Consider the following 7,136-nt stretch of genomic DNA (forward strand, 5'->3'; position numbering starts at 1 on the left):
CCCCTCAACCTCCACAACATCTCCAAATACGTCCAATCACCGTCCAAATCTCCCCCCTCAACCTCCGCAACATCTCCAAATACGTCCAATCACCGTCCAAATCTCCCCCCTCAACCTCCGCAACATCTCCAAATACATCCAATCACCATCCAAATCTCCCCCCTCAACCTCCGCAACATCTCCAAATACATCCAATCACCATCCAAATCTCCCCCCTCAACCTCTGCAACATCTCCAAATACATCCAATCACCGTCCAAATCTCCCCCCTCAACCTCCAACATCTCCAAATACATCCAATCACCGTCCAAATCTCCCCCCTCAACCTCCAACATCTCCAAATACATCCAATCACCATCCAAATCTCCCCCCTCAACCTCCGCAACATCTCCAAATACATCCAATCACCATCCAAATCTCCCCCCTCAACCTCCAACATCTCCAAATACATCCAATCACCGTCCAAATCTCCCCCCTCAACCTCCAACATCTCCAAATACATCCAATCACCGTCCAAATCTCCCCCTCAACCTCCAACATCTCCAAATACGTCCAATCACCGTCCAAATCTCCCCCTCAACCTCCAACATCTCCAAATACATCCAATCACCATCCAAATCTCCCCCCTCAACCTCCGCAACATCTCCAAATACATCCAATCACCATCCAAATCCCCCCCCTCAACCTCCACAACATCTCCAAATACGTCCAATCACCGTCCAAATCTCCCCCCTCAACCTCCACAACATCTCCAAATACATCCAATCACCGTCCAAATCTCCCCCCTCAACCTCCACAACATCTCCAAATACATCCAATCACCGTCCAAATCTCCCCCCTCAACCTCCACAACATCTCCAAATACATCCATTCACCGTCCAAATCTCCCCCCTCAACATCTCCAAATACATCCAATCACCGTCCAAATCTCCCCCCTCAACCTCCACAACATCTCCAAATACATCCAATCACCGTCCAAATCTCCCCCCTCAACCTCCAACATCTCCAAATACATCCAATCACCGTCCAAATCTCCCCCCTCAACCTCCAACGTCTCCAAATACATCCAATCACCGTCCAAATCTCCCCCTCCCCCCAACATCTCCAAATACATCCAATCACCGTCCAAATCTCCCCCTCAACCTCCACAACATCTCCAAATACATCCAATCACCATCCAAATCTCCCCCCTCAACCTCCACAACATCTCCAAATACATCCAATCACCGTCCAAATCTCCCCCTCAACCTCCACAACATCTCCAAATACATCCAATCACCATCCAAATCTCCCCCCTCAACCTCCGCAACATCTCCAAATACATCCAATCACCGTCCAAATCTCCCCCCTCAACCTCCACAACATCTCCAAATACGTCCAATCACCGTCCAAATCTCCCCCCTCAACCTCCACAACATCTCCAAATACATCCAATCACCGTCCAAATCTCCCCCTCAACCTCCAACATCTCCAAATACATCCAATCACCGTCCAAATCTCCCCCCTCAACCTCCAACATCTCCAAATACATCCAATCACCATCCAAATCTCCCCCCTCAACCTCCAACATCTCCAAATACATCCAATCACCGTCCAAATCTCCCCCCTCAACCTCCAACATCTCCAAATACATCCAATCACCGTCCAAATCTCCCCCCTCAACCTCCAACATCTCCAAATACATCCAATCACCGTCCAAATCTCCCCCCTCAACCTCCAACATCTCCAAATACATCCAATCACCATCCAAATCTCCCCCCTCAACCTCCGCAACATCTCCAAATACATCCAATCACCATCCAAATCTCCCCCCTCAACAACATCTCCAAATACATCCAATCACCGTCCAAATCTCCCCCCTCAACCTCAGCAACATCTCCAAATACATCCAATCACCGTCCAAATCTCCCCCCTCAACCTCAGCAACATCTCCAAATACATCCAATCACCGTCCAAATCTCCCCCCTCAACCTCCAACATCTCCAAATACATCCAATCACCGTCCAAATCTCCCCCCTCAACCTCCACAACATCTCCAAATACATCCAATCACCGTCCAAATCTCCCCCCTCAACCTCCAACATCTCCAAATACATCCAATCACCATCCAAATCCCCCCCCTCAACCTCCGCAACATCTCCAAATACATCCAATCACCGTCCAAATCTCCCCCCTCAACCTCAGCAACATCTCCAAATACATCCAATCACCGTCCAAATCTCCCCCCTCAACCTCCGCAACATCTCCAAATACATCCAATCACCGTCCAAATCTCCCCCCTCAACCTCCAACATCTCCAAATACATCCAATCACCGTCCAAATCTCCCCCCTCAACCTCCACAACATCTCCAAATACATCCAATCACCGTCCAAATCTCCCCCCTCAACCTCCAACATCTCCAAATACATCCAATCACCATCCAAATCTCCCCCCTCAACCTCCACAACATCTCCAAATACATCCAATCACCGTCCAAATCTCCCCCCTCAACCTCCGCAACATCTCCAAATACATCCAATCACCGTCCAAATCTCCCCCCTCAACCTCCACAACATCTCCAAATACATCCAATCACCATCCAAATCTCCCCCCTCAACCTCCAACATCTCCAAATACATCCAATCACCGTCCAAATCTCCCCCCTCAACCTCCACAACATCTCCAAATACATCCAATCACCGTCCAAATCTCCCCCCTCAACCTCCAACATCTCCAAATACATCCAATCACCGTCCAAATCTCCCCCCTCAACCTCCACAACATCTCCAAATACATCCAATCACCATCCAAATCTCCCCCCTCAACCTCCAACATCTCCAAATACATCCAATCACCATCCAAATCTCCCCCCCTCAACCTCCACAACATCTCCAAATACATCCAATCACCATCCAAATCTCCCCCCTCAACCTCCACAACACCTCCAAATACATCCAATCACCGTCCAAATCTCCCCCCTCAACCTCCGCAACACCTCCAAATACATCCAATCACCGTCCAAATCTCCCCCCTCAACCTCCAACATCTCCAAATACATCCAATCACCGTCCAAATCTCCCCCCTCCCCCCAACATCTCCAAATACATCCAATCACCATCCAAATCCCCTCCCTCAACATCTCCAAATACATCCAATCACCATCCAAATCTCCCCCCTCAACCTCCACAACATCTCCAAATACATCCAATCACCGTCCAAATCTCCCCCCTCAACCTCCGCAACACCTCCAAATACATCCAATCACCGTCCAAATCTCCCCCCTCAACCTCCACAACATCTCCAAATACATCCAATCACCGTCCAAATCTCCCCCCTCAACCTCCAACAATCTCCAAATACATCCAATCACCGTCCAAATCTCCCCCCTCCCCCCAACATCTCCAAATACATCCAATCACCATCCAAATCCCCTCCCTCAACATCTCCAAATACATCCAATCACCATCCAAATCTCCCCCCTCAACCTCCGCAACATCTCCAAATACATCCAATCACCGTCCAAATCTCCCCCTCAACCTCCAACATCTCCAAATACATCCAATCACCGTCCAATCTCCCCCTCCCCCCAACATCTCCAAATACATCCAATCACCATCCAAATCCCCTCCCTCAACATCTCCAAATACATCCAATCACCATCCAAATCTCCCCCCTCAACCTCCACAACATCTCCAAATACATCCAATCACCATCCAAATCTCCCCCCTCAACCTCCGCAACATCTCCAAATACATCCAATCACCGTCCAAATCTCCCCCTCAACCTCCACCAACATCTCCAAATACATCCAATCACCGTCCAAATCTCCCCCTCAACCTCCGCAACATCTCCAAATACATCCAATCACCATCCAAATCTCCCCCTCAACCTCCACAACATCTCCAAATACATCCAATCACCGTCCAAATCTCCCCCTCAACCTCCGCAACATCTCCAAATACATCCAATCACCGTCCAAATCTCCCCCCTCAACCTCCGCAACATCTCCAAATACATCCAATCACCGTCCAAATCTCCCCCCTCAACATCCACAACATCTCCAAATACATCCAATCACCGTCCAAATCTCCCCCTCAACCTCCAACATCTCCAAATACATCCAATCACCGTCCAAATCTCCCCCCTCAACATCTCCAAATACATCCAATCACCATCCAAATCTCCCCCCTCAACCTCCGCAACATCTCCAAATACTCCAACACCGTCCAAATCTCCCCCCTCAACCTCCACAACATCTCCAAATACATCCAATTCACCGTCCAAATCTCCCCCCTCAACCTCCAACATCTCCAAATACATCCAATCACCGTCCTAATCTCCCCCCTCAACCTCCAACATCTCCAAATACATCCAATCACCGTCCAAATCTCCCCCCTCAACATCTCCAAAATACATCCATCACCGTCCAAATCTCCCCCCTCAACCTCCAACATCTCCAAATACATCCAATCACCGTCCAAATCTCCCCCCCTCAACCTCCAACATCTCCAAATACATCCAATCACCGTCCAAATCTCCCCCCTCAACATCTCCAAATACATCCCAATCACCATCCAAATCTCCCCCCTCAACCTCCAACATCTCCAAATACATCCAATCACCGTCCAAATCTCCCCCCTCAACCTCCGCAACATCTCCAAATAACATCCAATCACCGTCCAAATCTCCCCCCTCAACCTCCAACATCTCCAAATACGTCCAATCACCGTCCAAATCTCCCCTCCCCCCAACATCTCCAAATACATCCAATCACCGTCCAAATCTCCCCCCTCAACCTCCGCAACATCTCCAATACATCCAATCACCATCCAAATCTCCTCCCCTCAACCTCCGCAACATCTCCAAATACATCCAATCACCGTCCAAATCTCCCCCCTCAACCTCCACAACATCTCCAAATACATCCAATCACCGTCCAAATCTCCCCCCTCAACCTCCAACATCTCCAAATACATCCAATCACCATCCAAATCTCCCCCCTCAACCTCCACAACATCTCCAAATACATCCAATCACCGTCCAAATCTCCCCCCTCAACCTCCAACATCTCCAAATACATCCAATCACCATCCAAATCTCCCCCCTCAACCTCCGCAACATCTCCAAATACATCCAATCACCGTCCAAATCTCCCCCCTCAACCTCCAACATCTCCCAAATACATCCAATCACCGTCCAAATCTCCCCCCTCAACCTCCAACATCTCCAAATACATCCAATCACCGTCCAAATCTCCCCCCTCAACCTCCAACATCTCCAAATACATCCAATCACCGTCCAAATCTCCTCCCCAACCTCTGCAACATCTCCAAATACATCCAATCACCATCCAAATCTCCCCCTCAACCTCCGCAACATCTCCAAATACATCCAATCACCGTCCAAATCTCCCCCCTCAACCTCCGCAACATCTCCAAATACATCCAATCACCGTCCAAATCTCCCCCCTCAACCTCCAACATCTCCAAATACATCCAATCACCGTCCTAATCTCCCCCCTCAACCTCCAACATCTCCAAATACATCCAATCACCGTCCAAATCTCCCCCTCAACCTCCAACATCTCCAAATACATCCAATCACCGTCCAAATCCCCCCCTCAACCTCCGCAACATCTCCAAATACGTCCAATCACCATCCAAATCTCCTCCCTCAACCTCCAACATCTCCAAATACATCCAATCACCGTCCAAATCTCCCCCCTCAACCTCCGCAACATCTCCAAATACATCCAATCACCGTCCAAATCTCCCCCCTCAACCTCCAACATCTCCAAATACATCCAATCACCGTCCAAATCTCCCCCTCAACCTCAGCAACATCTCCAAATACATCCAATCACCATCCAAATCCCCCCCCTCAACCTCCACAACATCTCCAAATACATCCAATCACCATCCAAATCCCCCCCCTCAACCTCCACAACATCTCCAAATACATCCAATCACTGTCCAAATCTCCCCCCTCAACCTCAGCAACATCTCCAAATACGTCAATCACCGTCCAAATCTCCCCCCTCAACCTCAGCAACATCTCCAAATACATCCAATCACCGTCCAAATCTCCCCCTCAACCTCCAACATCTCCAAATACATCCAATCACCGTCCAAATCTCCCCCCTCAACCTCCGCAACATCTCCAAATACATCCAATCACCATCCAAATCCCCCCCCTCAACCTCCACAACATCTCCAAATACATCCAATCACCATCCAAATCCCCCCCTCAACCTCCACAACATCTCCAAATACATCCAATCACTGTCCAAATCACCCCCTCAACATCAGCAACATCTCCAAATACGTCCAATCACCATCCAAATCTCTCCCCCTCAACCTCCACAACACTCCAAATACATCCAATCACCGTCCAAATCTCCCCCCTCAACCTCCACAACATCTCCAAATACATCCAATCACCATCCAAATCTCCCCCCTCAACCTCCACAACATCTCCAAATACATCCAATCACCGTCCAAATCCCCCCCCCTCAACCTCCACAACATCTCCAAATACATCCAATCACCGTCCAAATCTCCCCCCTCAACCTCCAACATCTCCAAATACATCCAATCACCGTCCAAATCTCCCCCTCAACCTCCAACATCTCCAAATACGTCCAATCACCGTCCAAATCTCCCCCCTCAACCTCCAACATCTCCAAATACATCCAATCACCGTCCAAATCTCCCCCCTCAACCTCCGCAACATCTCCAAATACATCCAATCACCATCCAAATCTCCCCCCTCAACCTCCAACATCTCCAAATACGTCCAATCACCGTCCAAAATCTCCCCCCTCAACCTCCAACATCTCCAAATACATCCAATCACCGTCCAAATCTCCCCCCTCAACCTCCAACATCTCCAAATACATCCAATCACCATCCAAATCTCCCCCCTCAACCTCCAACATCTCCAAATACATCCAATCACCATCCAAATCCCCCCCCTCAACCTCCAACATCTCCAAATACGTCCAATCACCATCCAAATCTCCCCCCCTCAACCTCCAACATCTCCAAATACATCAATCACCATCCAAATCTCCCCCTCAACCTCCAACATCTCCAAATACATCCAATCACCATCCAAATCCCCCCCCCCTCAACCTCCAACATCTCCAAATACGTCC

This window comes from Lithobates pipiens, unplaced genomic scaffold (assembly GCF_037356315.1).
Source record: "Lithobates pipiens isolate NorthernLeopardFrog02 unplaced genomic scaffold, aLitPip1_a1.2 Scaffold_148, whole genome shotgun sequence".
Classification (NCBI taxonomy): domain Eukaryota; kingdom Metazoa; phylum Chordata; class Amphibia; order Anura; family Ranidae; genus Lithobates; species Lithobates pipiens.